Source organism: Diceros bicornis, chromosome 13 (assembly GCF_020826845.1).
Source record: "Diceros bicornis minor isolate mBicDic1 chromosome 13, mDicBic1.mat.cur, whole genome shotgun sequence".
In the NCBI taxonomy this organism is placed as follows: Eukaryota; Metazoa; Chordata; class Mammalia; order Perissodactyla; family Rhinocerotidae; genus Diceros; species Diceros bicornis.
This window is the reverse complement of record NC_080752.1, coordinates 9,239,691-9,257,825: the sequence shown is the minus strand read 5'-3', so window position 1 is coordinate 9,257,825 and position 18,135 is coordinate 9,239,691.

Genomic DNA, 18,135 nt, shown 5'->3' with positions numbered 1-18,135 from the left:
CAATTTTCCCTTTTGTAAAATGAGAAGCATTCTTCCTGACCCCCTCTCTCTCTCAAGAAGGAGAAAATAAGATTATAGTTATGGGGAAAATCTAGCCATTCCTGAGGCTTAATCATCAAGTTTGTAACCTGTTGTGAGTTGGGCCAAGATTTGTTAATTTAGGAACTCCATTAACAAAATACGCACTTGTGTTTGTTTGCTGTAATGATGATTTTTCTAAGTAGTAGCTTCCTGGGGGCACATTAAACAGGACTGAATTTACAGAAAGGGTCTGGAGGATCTAGGTAGGGTTTGGAGTCCAAGGCAGCAGGTCTTGGACTGAGTCTAATGTTCAGGTCACAGTGGGTGGCCACTTCAGTCCTCTGAGAGAGGATCCCCAGACCCTTCCCCTCTGACATTCTGTGCTTCAATTCAGCAGACATCCACTGACCCTTGCTACTATAGGCCCCTTGCTGTGAGCTAGGGAAACTGAGGCAAGTACTATATCTCAAACCTTGTGGTTTGAGGCCTTGTGGAGCTCAAGGTCTGGTTGGGAAGGAAAAACCCTGCATAGCCCAAAAAGCAAAAGACAAGCTTTGGTGGAAACACAGAGATCATGCTGCATGAACCCGAAGGGCCTTGATGTCAGACCCTTGGGCAGAACAGCGCTCGGGGAAGCCAGATAGCACAGTGGTTTAAAGCTTGGCTCTGGAGCTGGAGTGTCCAGTACCCCATCCTTGTTGTGTGACTGTGCCCCAGTTTCCTTCCCTGTAAAATGAGGATAATAATAGTCCACCTCAATTCTCTAGTACTATTGTAGAATCAAATGAGTGAACATAGGTAACAGCCAGAACAGGACCTGGCATATCGTAAGCAATCTACGCATGTTAATCATTATATTATTATTGTTATTATTTATTATTAGAGAAATAGCTACAGAGAGGTGTTTTCTGGGCTTAGAAGCCCAAACTCAGGAACCACACTGCCTGAGTTCAAATCCTAACTCTGCTACTTATTTACTGTGTAACCTGGAGTAAGCCACTTTAATTTCTTGTGCCTCAGTTTCCTTTATCTACAAAATGGGGGATAACAATAGTGACTACCTCACAGAATTGTGAAGATTAAACGAGTTAATTGGGGCCAGCCCCGAGGCAAGCGGTTAAGTGCGCGCGCTCCGCTGCTGGCGGCCTGGGTTCGGAACCCGAGCATGCACCCGATGCACCACTTGTCAGACCATGCTGTGGCGGTGTCCCCTATCAAGTGGAGGAAGATAGGCACAGATGTTAGCCCAGGGCCAGTCTTCCTCAGCAAAAAGAGGAGGATTAGCATGGATGTTAGCTCAGGGCTGATCTTCCTCACCAAAATAAATAAATAAATAAATAAATAAATAAATAAATAAATAAATAAATAAACAAACAAACGAGTTAATTCAAGGAAAGATCTTAGAACAGCACCTTCCCGATTATAAGGGCTCAGTAAACATTAGCTCATTACTTTAAGCAGAGCTGTGATGCAGTCCTACCAGTGTTTTGGGAAGGCAATGTAGAGGAGAATTGGGAGAGGCAAGCTGGAGGCAAAGGCCGTGGAATGGAATAGCAGGGCAATGCGAGGATCCGAGGGGGTGGGTTTCCAGGCCTCTGCCCCGTGTTATCAGAGAAGCATCTATGAGTCAACACCATACCATTTGGTGAGCCAGAATAGCATGTACCTGCATTCAGGTGGTGGGTGTAAGAGCGAGTTACTCCTACCTGCAGCAGGTAAGTCCCTCAAGCAGGTCCTGGTGGGTTCTCTGAGCAGGATCAGGGTCCTCCCCAGTTAGCTAGTGATCTTGAGCAAGTCATCCTTATGTGTCCTCAGCTGTCAAGTGGGAAGACAGGTGATACCCTGCTGAGTTGTCTTGGAGGTGGGGGCGGTACTGCAAGGACGGGGAGGAGAGCCTGCAGAGGGGGAGGGAGCTCCTCAGATTCCAGGGCGTTTAAGTCTGTCTCTGTTCTGGGCTGAGAACAGAGAGAGTGTGCCCTGTTCTCAGTAACTGCTCTGCTTCTCTGTTCCCTTTCACTTCTGTGAGCCTTTCCTCAGGTGTTGTGAGGGGAGGACAGGAGGAGGACACAGCCCTGCTCCAAGGAACTCACAGTCCCACAGGTGAGGTAGGACATCACACTCAAAAGCGCCATGTGGGGCGCTCTACAATTTTTAAAGCACTGTCAGGTCTTTGACCTCAGTTGTCGGAGCCCCCTACCACCTCAGAGGCCCCCTACTACCCTTGCAGTTTCATCTGAGTTAGGGGAGAGTCTGTCTCCTGTGGTACTTTGATTCAATAAATGATCCCAACACTCCACCCCTTTCTGTATCTGTGCTCTGTGAAAATAACTTTGTAGCTCCTCCCTCTAGAAGGTGGGGTCTATTTCCCGGTAAATCTCAACTGACCTTTGTGACTTGCTTTAACTAATAGAATGTAACGCAAGGAATGTTGTGCTAGTTCTGAGCGCAGAATCCAAGAGAACTGTTTTCTGTCTCTCTCCTGGAACCCTGCCACTGCCATGGGAAGAAGTCCAAGCTAGCCTGCCAGAGGATGGGGCCAGGTAGAGTACAACCTACTCAGCCCAGTTGTCCCTGCTCAGGCCCATGCTCAGGTGAGAGCACAGTCAAGATGAGCAGAGCCACCTGACTGCAGATACACAAGTGAGCTCAGCCAAGCCCAGCTTAGCTCAGCAGAACCACCAACCAACTGGAAAATTCAGAGAATAATAAATGGTTTGTTTAAACCCCTAATTTTGGGGTTAGTTTGTTACAGATCAATAGCTAACTGATATACCTCCCAATTCCCATTGCCCGGATGGATAACTGAGGCATGCAGACAACCAGTGACTTGATCAACGCTACATAGCCAGTGGGGGGCCCAGTTGTGTGTCAAATCTGGATTTTTGAGACTCAAAATTGCTGCTGCTTCTGTAACAGACATCTAGACTTAAGAACTGTTATTGAAAGTTCCTGGGCCAGCCCCTGTGGCCTATTGGTTAAGTTTGGCCGGCTCCACTTTGGCAGCCTGGGTTCGGTTCCCAGGCATGGACCTACACCACTCATCTGTCAGTGGCCATGCTGTGGTTGCAGCTCACAAACAAAAAGAGGAAGATTGGCAGCTGATGTTAGCTCAGGGTGAATCTTCCTCAGCAAAAAAAAAGTTCCCAGTCGTTAGCTTGGAAACATACCAACCATACATCACCTTAAATCTATTTTCCTCAACCTACTTTAACCCATGCCCTCTTTGGATATACATGAAATGCTATGCTTTCTCCCTCCTAAAATTTATTTGAAACTGTGGGGTAAGTTTCTTTATCTTTCTGCATGTGTTTCCTCATCTGTAAAATGGGGATATTGTACTACCTCATTGGTTATTAAAGAGAATTAAATAAGTTAATGTTAGTAAAGTGTTGAGAACAGTGCCTGACATATAGCAAGTGCTATATAAAATAAAATAATAAAATAATGTGACTAAAAACAAGCCACAGCAATAGCAATTTTATTGAAACATTTTTATTTTGATCCTGAGAGCTACTTATTTTTCATTTGGATCTGGTGACATCAGTGTTGAGTGTTGAGTCAGTTCGTATGCCATAAGCTCTTCTATCGAGATGGTGTGGGAGACAACATCTCGTGGGTGGCAAACTAGCTTTTGAAAACCAGACATGCAGAAAAGCACCTGCCTTCCTTCTTGAGAAGCACTGGCAGGACATTATTACACATTTACCTCATATTTCACAGACAGTATGTTCTTGGTAGGTTGTGTTTAAATCAAACCCTAACATAAATCTATGTTATGCAAAGAACTCATCTGGGGAATCATTCTGCAAAGTGAAGATGGCTTTTGTAAAGCAAATCAGTATCCCTTTAAGGGACATTCAAAATTTTGACTAGAGATGGATTGAATTTCTTTGTGTGTAAAACAAATCTGCCCACCTAGTCCCCTCAGGGGATTCTGGTCCTTCTTTCTTTCCAGGCTCCTCCCACAGGTTCCAGGGCTGCCTACCACTGAACCTCAACATAACCCCAAGAGGCTTCTTGCCTCCTCCCGTTTGGCCTCTTGCCCTTGGCTCTCTAGGACTGGGACCTGTGTGATTTGTGGCTCTAAACAAGGTGAATCCCTTTGAAACCAGAAGATGTGGGGCTGTTGTCCTCAGTGACTCTGATGTCATGATGTTGACAGTCTGGATATTCAGCTATCAAGCTCTCTAGCTTCTGCTCTAGCTGGCAACAACCTGCTTACAACTTCCTTCACAAACAGGGGCATCTAAGAGAGGCATAGCCCACAGTTCTAGCAGATGCCCACATCTGGTTCTGTGAATTGGGTGAACATACGGATAGGGTTAAAACTCAGGATCCAATGGGTCTGGCAGGTTGTGGGAATGAGCCTGAGTATGAAGGAAAGTTCTAACTAACTTCTCAGCCTTCCTCAAATACTTTAGGCCCTAGTATTATTCTGTGCCTTTGAACACACTATCCCCTTGGCCTCTGATGCCCAGTGTTCCTCCATACTCTTCCTCCAACCACCCCACACTGCAACACATACTGCCTGGCAAATTTCTATTCATCCTTCAAGACCCAATTCAGAGGCCTCAGGTTCTGGATGGCAGGTGAAGCATATGCATTTACCTTCCCCATTAAAATAACAGAAAAACATATTTTTCAAAGAAAAACAGAGGAATTACTGGTAAACCAGAAAAAAATATAAAATTCTTAGAAGATAAACCTATGCAAACCTATGATGAAAAGGAGAAAGAAACCAAGCAAACCACCATGGACATATTTTGAAAAGAGTGACACCTCCTCAAGAAGAGCCTCAGACAGGTCCTTCAGGAGGTATTCCAGAAGAAGGCATTGTGATCATAGGAGATGACAGCTCCATGCTTGTTATTGGCCCTGAAGACCTTCCAGTGGGACAAGATGTGGAGGAGGAAGACAGTGATGTTGATGATCCTGACCCTGTGGAGGCTAACCTAATGAGTGTGTCTGTGTCTTAGTTTTTAACAAAAAAGTTTAAAAAGTAAAAAAAATAAAAATTTTAAAAATAGAAAAAAGCTTATAGAATAAGGATATAAAGAAAATATTTTTGTACAGCTGTACAATGTGTGTGCTTTAAGCTGTGTTATTACAAAAGAGTCAAAATTTTATTTTATTTTTTATTTATTTATTTTTTTTGGTGAGGAAGATCAGCCCTGAGCTAACATCCATGCTAATCCTCCTCTTTTTGCTGAGGAAGACCAGCTCTGAGCTAACATCTATCGCCAATCCTCCTCCTTTTTCTCCCCAAAGCCCCAGTAGATAGTTGTGTCATAGCTGCACATCCTTCTAGTTGCTGTATGTGGGACGCAGCCTCAGCATGGCTGGAAAAGCAGTGTGTCGGTGCGCGCCCGGGATCCGAACCTGGGCTGCCAGTAGGAGAGCACGCGCACTTAACCAATAAGCCACGGGGCTGGCCCAAGAGTCAAAATTTTAAAAAATAAAAAGTTTATAAAGTAAAAAAGTTACAGTAAGCTAAGGTGAATTTATTATTGAAGAAAGAAAAATATTTTTTTATAAATTTAGTGTAGCCTAAGTGTACAGTGTTTATAAAGTCTACAGCAGTGTATGGTAATGTCTAGGCCTCCACATTCACTCACCACTCACTGACTCACCCAGAGCAACTTCAGTCCTGAAAGCTCCATTCATGGTAAGTGCCCTATACAAGTGTACCATTTTTTATCTTTTATACTGTATTTTTACTGTAACTTTTCTATGTTTAGATACACAAATACTTATCATTGTGTTAAAATTGCCTACAGTATTCAGTACAGTAACATGCTGTATAAGTTTGTAGCCTAGGAGCAATAGGCTATACCATACAGACTAGGTGTATAGTAGGCTATACCATCTAGGTTTGAGTAAGTACAGTCTGTGGTGTTCACACAATGACAAAATCGCCTAACGATGCATTTCTCAGAACATAGCTCCATCGTTAAGCAATGCATAACTGTATATTTAAAAAAATATTTTTAAAAACCTGATTGGTATTCTTAGAGAAGTTTGAAAAAATACTGTAGAATCTGAAATATTTTAGAATAAGTTAAAAATATTACAAGCATAAAAACAGATCAGGTTGCTATGGAAAAATAGCAATCAGAGAATGAGGGAAAGTTCCTGGAAATTAAATATATGGGGATTGCTGAAATAAACAAATTCAATGGACAGACTTAATAAAAGTCATGAGTAGGACAACAGGCCAAGCTGGTGGTGTGGATGACAAAAATGAGGAAATCTCCCAGAATATTGAACGGGAAAGACAGAGAAATGAAAACATAAGAGAAAAATTTAAAGGCAAGAAAACTGATCCAGGAGATTCAGCATCCATCTACTGGCATTCCAGAAACCAGGAACACAGACAAAGGACAGGAAGAAATAATTCAAGGAGTAATAGACGAAATATTTTCCAGTTTAAGGATTAATAATAGCTAACACTTAATTGCTTACTATGTGCAATATTCTATGTGCTTATTAAAGAAGTCACAGGGCTGGCCCAGTGGCGTAGTGGTTAAGTTCATGCACTCCGCTTCAGCAGCCTGGGGTGCGCAGGTTCAGATCCCAGGCGTGGACCTACACACCACTCATCAAGCCATGCTGTGGCGGCGTTCCATATAAAGTAGAGGAAGATGGGCACAGATGTTAGCCCAGGGCCAATCTTCCTCAGCAAAAAAGTGGAGAATTGGCAACAGATGTTAGCTCAGGGCTAATCTTCCTCAAAAAAAAAAAAAGTCACAATTCTTTAAAGGATTCACTCAGTGCTGAGCAAAATAAATGAAGATCCACATGAGCTACATCCTGATGAAATTTTAGAACTTCAAGGCTAAAGAAAAAGCCTAAAAGCTTCCAAAAAGTAAAAGTGATTACTTAAAAAGGAATGAAAATCTTGGTGATATCAGATTTCTCATCAGCAAAACATTAAATTCTAAAAAGTTATGAAACAATATCATTAAATATCTCAGTAAAATATTTTGAACCTACAATTATGTCCTTGGCCTACCAACCAAGCATGTAGGAAAAATAAAGACTTTTCCCAATGTTTAAGAACTCAAAAGGTTTACCATCCACGCATGTTATATGAAAAGTTACTTAAGAAGGTACTCAAGCAAAATGATAACAGAGCTCAAGAAAGAGGATAATTTGGGATGCAAGAAAGAGTTGCAGCTTAGTATGATCCAGAAGAAGTAAAGAAAGTGAAAAACATTAAAAGAAGACCCTTTATATCTTGATACTTGGAATATTCTCCTTTGAGCTTCAAATTTTTGGTGATGTAGGATTACATTTCCATCTCTGTGAGTCTATCATGCTACTTGGCTCTACAGTATTGGTATTACTTGTTCTGCCACTCATAAGCTGTCCAATCTTGTGTTTTTTTTGGTGAAGCAGATTGGCCCTGAGCTAACATCTGTTGCCAATCTTCCTCTTTTTGCTTGAGGAAGATTGTCACTGAGGTAACATCCGTGCCCATCCTCCTCTATTTTGTATGTGGGATGCTGCCACAGCATGGCTGCTGACAAGCAGTGTGTAGGTCTGTGCCGGAGGTCTGAACAATCTTGAACTAGTTACTTAATCTCTTTCTCCTGAAAAATGGGCATAATAACAGTACCAACCTCACAGGATTGTTGGGATGATTAAATTAGTTTATCTATCTATGTAAAGTTCTTAAAATATGAGCTGACACACAGTAAATCCTTAATAAATGTTAGTTGTGGATATTACTATAAATATTTGCATAATACTACTATAATAGCTATTTATTGACTTTTGGTTTTCAAAATCAATAAAGTACAGAAGAGACACGGATACATACAAATTAACGTAAAAATAATAAAACAAAAATTGGAAAGCATGCAGGTAGAAGGGAGAATATGTTCACTAATAGCTTCACTTTTTGGAGACGAGAGTTGATAGCATCTCAAATTAATATATCAAGAGACAGAGATTGTAGTATATTATCAAAAGTCTTATAATAGTAATAGGTATTATTTACAGAGTTTGTAATATATGCCAGGGACTATTATAAAAGCTGTAAATTTATAAACTCACTTAATCCCACAGGTAGATGGGGTAGATGGTACTGTGATCCCCATTTTACAGACCGTTATCTAGAAAAATAAAATGATAATGGTAAAACTCACAAAATGTTAGAAAGGGGAGAGAGGAGAAAAGGTGGGAGGTGATAGGTGCGTGAATTTCTTATCTTTCATAGTAGAAGCCATCTGATACTGGCTAAAGTTGATAAATCAAGATATAAAGTTTTGTGGGGTTTTTTTTGCTTGAGGAAGATTAGCGCTGGGCTAATATCTGTGCCAGTCTTCCTCTACTTTATATGTGAGTTGCTGCCACAGCATGGCTGACGTGTGGTGTAGGTCCACACCTGGATCCAAACCTGCAAACCTGGGCCACCAAAGCCAAACGTGCCAAAATTAACCACTACACCATGGGGCTGGCCCCAAGATATAAAGATTTTAAGGTGATCATTTGAAATTATAACGATAACCATCAGCAGCAGTTAAAACAGAAATTGAGAATTTAAAAAAACCTGTAAAAGTATAGTTGGGTCCACAGCGTTCAAAAGATTGTAGTTGATCTTTTTTTTTGGCTTTTATTTCATTATCGTGCACCTGGTTTACTTGTCCTTCCCGTCTCAGCTGAAGCATTTCTTCCTCAATTCCCTAGCCTGGGCTGGGGCCACTCCTCTATGCTCCCCAAACTCCCTGTGCTTCTCTGATGGGGAACTGTTTATCACACAGTATTGAAACCATCTGTTTACATGTCTGTCTGGATGCTCCTTAGGGCAGGGACTATGTCCTACACCATCTATTCCTAGCACCATGCCCATTTAGTCAACATTTGTTGAATAGATTGTATGAATGAATCAATACAATTGTGTTGTATTGTATTGCACTGATGACACCTCTGTTTACATCCCAGTGGCTAGTGTATGTAATTGGTGGCTGCTGCCACAATCCTTAACACTTCCAGTGACAAACTACCAGTGCTTGCTGGTCAAACCCCAGGACTGGTAAACTTCTAAAAACTCTTCTCCTGTGTTAAGTGCTGGCTGCCTACAATCCACAATATCAGGAGAAGAGTCCCCCAAAGCTAGCACAATTTCTTCTTCCTCTAAAGGAGGAGGATGGACATGTTCACACTGAGCCTTCTCAGATTGCCCTCTCCTCGCTTTGTCACTGCAGAAACCCCTTGGGGTCCTGGTAAACTATAGATATATCTGTTTGCGTACACCCAGACACATGTGTCCCGTGGGGTTGTGGAGCGACTGAAGTCAGCTGAGGTTCACCTGAGAAGGCTTCCTGGCCTAACTGGAGGAATAGAAAGGAAAGGGAGATGCAGAGAGGTCCCAAGGCAAGACCAAACAGGTGGCTCTGAGGCCCTGGGAATGCACATCTCTGGCTCCTTCCTGCTGCCCACCACCTGCAGCTTCTGACATCTGGCAGCCTTCTTGCCACAGCTGGCACCTAAACCTCAGAATAAGGTGGTGGCCCCAAGGTCACTGGGCCATCCTCATGAGGCACTACAGGCAACTAATGTTCTTCCTGCCTGCTGTGTGAAGTCCCTAGGACCCCACAAAAGACCACAGCTGAGCTCACTGGACAGTTGTCTACTCTGATTATTACTCTGCCCCTTTCCTTTGGGCAGCCCCGGGATTCCCAGACACAAGCCTAGGCTCCGGCAGCCACTGATGCCTCCTCTGTGTCCCATCCTACACTTCAGGCATGGAGGTAACAGCCAACCCTCATTGAGCATTTTTACATGTTAAACACATTACAAATATTTTTCTCATTTCACCCTATCAGCTCTCTGAGGTAGGAACTATGTTTATTCCCATTTTACAGATGAAGAAACTGAGGGTAACAGCTTGAAACACCTAAGTGACCATCCCCTTTTATTAATACTTTATCACTCTACAGGGTTCTATAGTTTATACTATACTTTCAGGAATGTTCTACCCTTTAATCCTGAGAACACTGAGGCTCAGAAAAGGGAAGTGACTTGTCCCTGGTGGCATCCAGCTGAGAAGTGGCAGATCAGGAAATAGAAGCCAGGTCATGTGACTCTGAAGCCAGATCATGTGACTCTGAAGCCAGGCTCCTCTTCTTTTGCACAGCTGACTCCAGCGCCAGGGTAACTGGTGAGGGGCATCTGCTCTTATCTAGGGCTCAGACAGGATGGTCACCTTGTGATTCTGAATGTAAAGGGCCATCTGAGTCCAAACTTCAGCATTCCCTGCTTGAATGTCATAGATGCTTGGAGGAAATTAAATACAGTACCATGGGTTAAGTGCTGCTAGAAGGGCAGCTCAAGTAGTACAGAGTGATTAGGAATGCTTCAAGACAGAAATAAGCTTCCACTCGGCCTTGAAATGTGGGTAGGATAAGGGCTGGCCAAGAGGAGAGACAGAATGGAAAGATGTCAATGATCTTGGGCCTGAGCCAGCTCTTAAGAGAGACCTCAGAGGTCATTTGGTCCAGTCTCCAAACAGTACACAAATCCCATCACGTAACATCCTTGTCTCAGGACCATCTAGGTCACTAATTCGAAGTTTTTAATGTACTCTCAAATCATCTTAAGAGAATTCTAAAACTGCATATTTCTGCAGAAAGCCTGAATCAGTAGAGATGGGGCCCAGATATAAGTATTTTTAAACAATCACTCCAGACAATTCTATTCTCCACACTTAGAAGAACATCAAATTCTGGATCTTGTATCAATAATTCCCTATCAGTTAGGTTGCCTTCAGTTGCAAGTAACAAAAAACCCAACCTAAAGTGGCTTATATAATAAAGATATTGGCTGAAATGGAAAAAACCAGCATGAGGGTGAAATTCAGTTTGATCAGGATGTTGGCACTGATTCACTGCAATACTCCTGGTTTTGCCTTCCTCCATGTGTATCAGCTTTACCCTCAAGCTAGTTTTTCTCATGGTCCCAAGATGGCTGTCAAGTAGCAATGCTTCCTCATTCTCAGCCAGGAAGAAAGCATTACTTCCCAACGCTTGAACAAAAGTCCTTAGTTTTACTCTGATCCAATGAATCAATCACTGTGACAAGAGGGATGAGTTTACCGCAATAGGGTTAGACCAGTCAGAACCCACTCCTGGGGCAAGGGTAGGGTCACTTCCACCTAAACTATGAGACTGATAAACATTATGGGAACATGGATGATGAGGAGGCAACCACAATGTCCACTACAACTTCTAAAGACTAGAAAATCAAAGTGCAATACTGTTTTGGTTATCTATTGTTGTGCAATAAATTACCCTAAATCTTAGAGGCTTAAAACATGATGTATCATTTATTGTCTCACAGTTTATGTGGATCAGGAATTTGGGCATGGCTTAGCTGAGTCATCTGCTTTAGGATCTCTCACAAGGCTGTAATTAAGATATCATTTGGGGCCGCAGTCATCTCAAGGCTCGACTGGGGAAGGATCTGCTTCCACACTCATGTGGCTGTTGGCAAGATTCAGTTCCTTAAGGGTTGCTGGACTGAGGGCCTCAGTTCCTCGCTGTTGGCTGGAGGCTGCCCTCAGCTTTTTGCCAGGTGGCCTTCTCCATTAGGGAAAACATACAAGAGTCAGAAACAGAACACCAGTATGATGGAAGTTACAGTCTTTTGCAACCTAATCACGGAAGTGACATCCCATCACTTTTGCTATATTTTGTACATAGAAGCAATCACTGGGTCCAGTCCACACTCAAGGGGAGGGGATTACACAAGGGCATGAGTACTAGGAGGCAGGGATCTCTGGGAGCCATGTCAGTAGGTGTCTAATACACTTACAAAGTAGCACTCTCCATTGCTAGACCACTGTAATTGTTTAAAGGGGGTGTTTTTATACCTTTTTACCATGATTCACAGAATTATGAATAGACTTTAAATTAAAACCTAGTAATGTGTGTGTCCACACACATACTAAAGTAAATACTTCACAAAATAATACTCACCCTTACTATGTGTAATGCACTCTCATGTTTTCTATTCTATTCAATTAAAAATGAGTAACTGATCTATACCTGCTGTATCGGTCAAGATAGACTAAGTTATACCTCAGTAACAACACAAACTCTCAGTGGCTTAACACAACTGTTATTTTTCACTCTCGCCACATGTCTAATTCAGGTCCACGGGGGCTCTGCTCCACATAGTCACTTGGGGACTCAGGCTGATGTAGGTTCCATCTCAACAAAGGTTTCCATGATCACTGTGATGGGAATGACATGGCAAATCTGATGCTCACTCTCAAAGCTTCCATCCAGAAATGGCAGACCCCACTTCCACTAATATTTCATAAAGCAAGTCACAGGCCATGCCTAACTGCAGTGGAGCAGGAAAGGCACCCCTGCCAAGTGCCCAGGAGGAGGAGTAACTAGGTACCTGTGCAAAGTTCTAATGCCTACCATACCCACAAAATTGATTTCATGACCATTAATGAATCACGGTTGTGAACCATAGTTCAGAAAACACTAGTTTAAAGGTTTCTTATGTTGATCAGCAATCTGGCTCACTACAACTTCCTTCGACTGGCCTCAGCTCTGCCCCTGGGGACACTCAAAACACATCTGTTTTCCCTGCCTTAGCACAGTCCTATTTGGAGACAGCATCTCTCTTCCCCAAGTCTTCCCCTCTCCTGGCTTAATACTCCCCATTCCAATTATTCTTCCCAGGATGGGACTTTCAGCTTCCTCTGCATCCTGATCACCCTCCTCAGGCTACACCCGAGTTTGCCAATGTACCTTATAATGTGTCACCGCAAAATGTGGTCTGAGCAGCTTGAAGTTCAGCAGTTCCCATTTACTCAGAGATATGAGGCCTGAGTAAGCTTAAGGATAAGACTGGCCTTAAGAAGCATTTTCTGTTGAGCCAATTATTTAATCTCCTCATTCAGCAAGTACTATTGACAATGATGTTCCCAGTGGGAGGCCCATGGAAGTCTGATCAGGTCATTTTCTGGCTTAAAACTCCTGCAGTGGGTTCTAATTACTCAGGATAAAATATCCACTCCTTCAAGTGGCCTGCAAGGTCCTGTGCAGTTGGCTTCTGCCTGCTTCTCTAACCCCATATTTCACAATCATCCCCTTCTCTCTACATTACAGCATACCGGACCTCTTTCAGGTCCTAGAATGTACTCTTTCCAGCTTCAGGAGCTTCACAGTCACATGACTTGTTCTACTAGAGAACACCCCCACACACAACATCCCCCTTGACCTCAGTAATCAAACTCCTCCTCTTCATCAGGCCTGTTTAAACATCTCTTACCCCAGGCTAGGCTAAGTCCCCAGGGATATGTACTTAACACTCCTCTCAGTACTTTGCTCACTATAACGTAGTTCTAATTCATTTGTAATTAGTTGTCTGTCTTGTCCACTAGATCATATGTCCCATAGAATAAGGACCTTGTCTGTTCGGTTCACCACTCTCTCTAGTTTCTAGGATTAGGCCTAGCGCGTAAGAGATACTCAACATGTACTGACTACCTAATGTGTACCAAACATATTGGTGCTTCATGGTTAGGGATGCAAAGATGAATACTAGCTTCCTGCTCTGAATAATTCCCAGTCTGGGGATGGGGTGAGGAGAGAAAGCAAACATGAGAAGTGGTATATTCACGTTATATACAGATGGCTGGGGAAGCACAGAAGAGGGAACAACTGAGTCTGCTTTAGAAGGATCAGGGAAGGCTTCTTGGAAGGGGTGGAAATTTGGGCTAGCAAGAAGAGCAGAGAGAACAGGGCATTTACACAGAAAAGGCCACGTGTCATGGCACAGGGGCATTAAGGGGGCAGATCATGCTTAGGATAGACAAAGAATCTGCGAAAGGAGAGAGCAGAGGGGAATGGCAGAGAAGAAAAAGAATCAACAGCCAGGCGCCAGGGCAGAGTTTGGACTTGATCCTGCAGACAACGAAGAGAGAACAAAGGATTGTAAATAGGTGAATGATGCTGTCAGATCTGAGTTTTTAACATGCGTCAGTTACTTATTGCTATGTAACAAACCACCCCCAAAATTTATTGGCTTAACCATTTTATTTGCTCATTATCCTGGGGTCAGCAAGTTAGGCTGGTTTTGACAGGGGTCACGCATGCAGCTTGGGTCATTCCACCACTTAATTGAGGTTGGAAGGTCTAATATGGTGTCTAGCGCATGCATCCAGCCGGCTGGCATGGGCCTCTTCACATGGCAGTAGAAGAGTTCCAAGGAGACAGCAGAAGCTGCAAGGCCTCTTGAGGTCTAGGCTTAGAATTTGCACAACATTCATTCCACCAAATTTAACTGGTCAAAGCAAATCATAAGGTCAGCCCAGATTAAGGATTAGGAAACAGACTGTTTCTTGATGAGGGAATGGCAAAAGTCACAGTGCATTGGGACAGGATAGGAAGAATTATCACGGTCAGCTACCACACAACAGATAAGGGGTGGCATGAGAGGGTGGAGAGAAGGGAAGGATTTAGGACTGGTTAGAGTCACAGAAATCAGTTTTGAGACTGTCATAGTCCAGTGAGAAATAAGGCTTGACCTAAGAATCAAGAGATATTTAGATACAAGAGATATTTCAAGAAAGAAATTTCAGATTATGTATAATTTTTTGAAAGTTACTTAAGTGGTCTAAGCTTGTTTCCTTATCTATAAAATGGAACTAAAAAGACTATCTCTCAGGGTTTTTGTGAGGATAAGAAAAAATGCTGCACGTAAAACAATGCTCAGCGTGGGCCTGCCTCAGATAAGTGTTCAATATGCAGTGGTACTTCCTGTCACTGCTCTTATTAATTAGGCATCAGGGGCAACTGCAGTTTCTGGCTTGGGCAGCAGCGTAGATGGTGGTGCTGTGTTTGAAGATGAGGAATGCGGCAGGGCCAAATGCAGCAAGGCCAAAACTCTTACCAGAGTCTCAAACAATTTGTGACAAACCAGAGATCCAAGCTCTCTCTCTACCGTGACCCATGGCTGCCCCAACACCTGGTCCTCTGCCAAGGATGGGCTGTTGCAGGTCACTAGGAAAGAGGAACTCACGAGCAATACTGAGGCAGCTCTCTAGATGCGGCCCCTCCCACAGCCCACATCAAGCCACCTTTAGCACAATTATACCCTGCGGCCTGGGTTCTCTACTCCCTCCTCTCCTTTTTTGGACATCAGGTGCACAGAATTAGATTAAGCATAATCCTTGTTCACGACACACCTTTCCTTCCTTCCTTCCCTCCCTCCCTCCCTCCTTCCCTCTTTCCCTCCTTCCTTCCTTTATTTTGTGAGGAAGATCAGCCCTAAGCTAACATCCATGCTAATCCTCCTCTTTTTGCTGGGGAAGACCGGCTCTGAGCTAACATCGATTGCCAATCCTCCTCCTTTTTTTTTCCCCCCCAAAGCTCCAGTAGATAGTTGTATGTCATAGTTGCACATCCTTCTAGTTGCTGTATGTGGGACGCAGCCTCAGCATGGCCGGAAAAGCGGTGCGTCGGTGCACACCCGGGATCCGAACCCGGGGCCGCCAGTAGCGGAGCGCGCGCACTTAACCGCTAAGCCACGGGGCCGGCCCCGGACACACTTTTATCATGCACTTTTTTGTGTGTGTGTGTGTGAGGAAGATTGGCCCTGGGCTAACATCCATGCCCATCTTCCTCTACTTTGTATGGGACGCTGCCACAGCATGGCTTAACAAGCAGTGCGTCGGTGCATGCCTGGGATCCGAACCTTCAAATCCCAGACTGCCGAAGCGGAGCGCACACACTTAACCGCTCACGCCACCAGGTTGGCCCCAACACAACACACTTTTATGCATAACTTTTTACTAATTTAGTTGTTTTGATAATGTAATAAGCACCAAATATGAAAGCCAGGACCTTGACAATAACCTAATCTAACTACATGTTCCCTCCAGCCCCATCCTATCCCCCTGCCTATGGGAACCATTATCCTGAATCCCACAGTGAGACCCATTCTTCCTTTTTTACATAGTTTTACTGCATATATGTTCTTTAAAAATGTTTTTAAATTCTTAGTTGTATTTAAATTTATAACATCACCAGTCATCAGAAAAATGCAAATTAAAACCACAATGAGACATCAAGACACACCAACCAGAATATAAAGCTTAAAACTTACAATTCCAAGTGTTAGCAAGGATGTGAAGCAAAGTGCTCTATCTTTGGATTGCATCACCATGATTTGTGTGAGGAATCTTGGCTTTGGGAGAGCTCAAATTAGAAGTTCCAGGCAGGGTTTTTATGATACTCTGGCCATGTAATCAACACTCTCATAACCTGTTAGGCCAGTTGTAAACCATCAGTTAAAGAAAGTGACCCTGAGAGTCACTGGGGGATCTTGACTTTAAGTGGTGCATTTAGAAATCCCAATGCCCTTACCTTGGCCAAGAGTGAAAAACCAGACATCCAGATAAAGACAGAGCTTTTGCAATCCAGCTGTAAATCAACTCTATCTTCCACAATATGAAATGCTAGAACAGGCAAAACTATAGTGACAGAAAGCAGATCAGTGATTACCTGGAACCAGGGATGGGGAAAGGGAATTGAGTGCAAAGGAGCACAAGGAAACTTTTTAGGAGATGGAATTTTTTTCTATATTTTGATGGTGATGGTGATAATACCATCATATACAATTATCAAAATACATTAAATAGTACACTTAAAATTGATAAATTATATTGTATGTAAATAATAACAAAAAAGACAAAAGTTGTATTGTTTTTTTTTTTAAAAAAAGGCATCGTGCTACATTTAATATTTTGGGACTAAACTTCATTCATTTAATATTTTATTGCTAAGATTCATTCATATTGTTATATGTCACTGTTGTTCATTTGTTTTGACACCTGTTTAATATTCCACTGTGTGAATATTCCAATTTATTTGTCCACGCTCTTGCTCATGGGCATTTGGGTTTGCTTTTGTGACCAAGACTGCTATGAACATTCTTGTACAGGTCTTCCTAGTGTAAACGTACCAGTTTCTCTTGGATTCATCCCTGGTATTGGAATAACTGGGTTGTAGGTTAAGTAAATGTTCAATTACAGGAGATAATCAAACTGTTTTCCAAAGTAGTTCTCTGTTTTTCTTAACTAGGTCTGTCTGTCCCCAATTAGACTGGAACCCCAGGGGCAGGAGACCCTCTCTTGAATTATCACTGCTTAGCACTCAATTAGCACCAGGCTGGATGCTCAGGCACCCGAGACCTCCCAGGCTCAGCAAATACTGAGTGCAGAATAAACAGCAGGCGAAGACTACGTACCACACATGGAGGCTAATTAGAGTCCTACTCCCTGGAGCTCTATCTTCTTAGCTTCACTCTATTTTGAGTTTGGAAGGTCTTCCAGGGCCTTCAGTTACAATGCAAATCCCAAGAAAAGAGAAGGCTTAACCTCATCTAAAAATCCTTCTCAGCTGACACTTCTAATACCCAAACAAAGATTAGCAAGAAAGGCATAAAGAACAAAGGGAGTGACAGAAAGAGGAAGAGGAGGGATAAGGAAAGCAGGAAGAACTTTTTTGTGCACAAGAACCAGTTTTTCAGAAAAAAATTTTTTTAATAAAAAAAGCAGTATCTGCAAGTGAGCATAAGCAATTTTTAATATCCCTGCCATTAAAGGATTGCCTTCTTTGTGCTAAAGTCACAAAAACAACATAACTAGCATGCAGTCAGTAAATGACATAATGTTGCTTCAAACACACACTGTATGAGGTGAGCCCTTGTGATGCTGGGGGAAGAGCTCTGAGGGATTTGGGGGTGGGCCAAAGGACTGGCACCAGAGCTCAGTCACACACCAGGAAGGAGAAAAAACAAAACGAAACAAAAAACAGAATATAACAAGACATTAGGAGATTCCTAGCTGCTCAGAGAACAAAAGGAGGAGAGCTGCCATTCCTAAGGATGAGGAGGTCTCGTTATCTTCCACGATCCCAACTGCTACAATTCCAGCAGCTCCCTGGCTACCTGTCAGACAGGAGCTCAAGGTATACTTGCTAGAGGAATGAACAATGGAAGGAACACATAAGGGAGTACCACAGCCCTGGGGCAGAGCAGCTTCCCCAGCCACATTTGGGCAGCAGTGCTGTGGATAGCAGGAGGAAC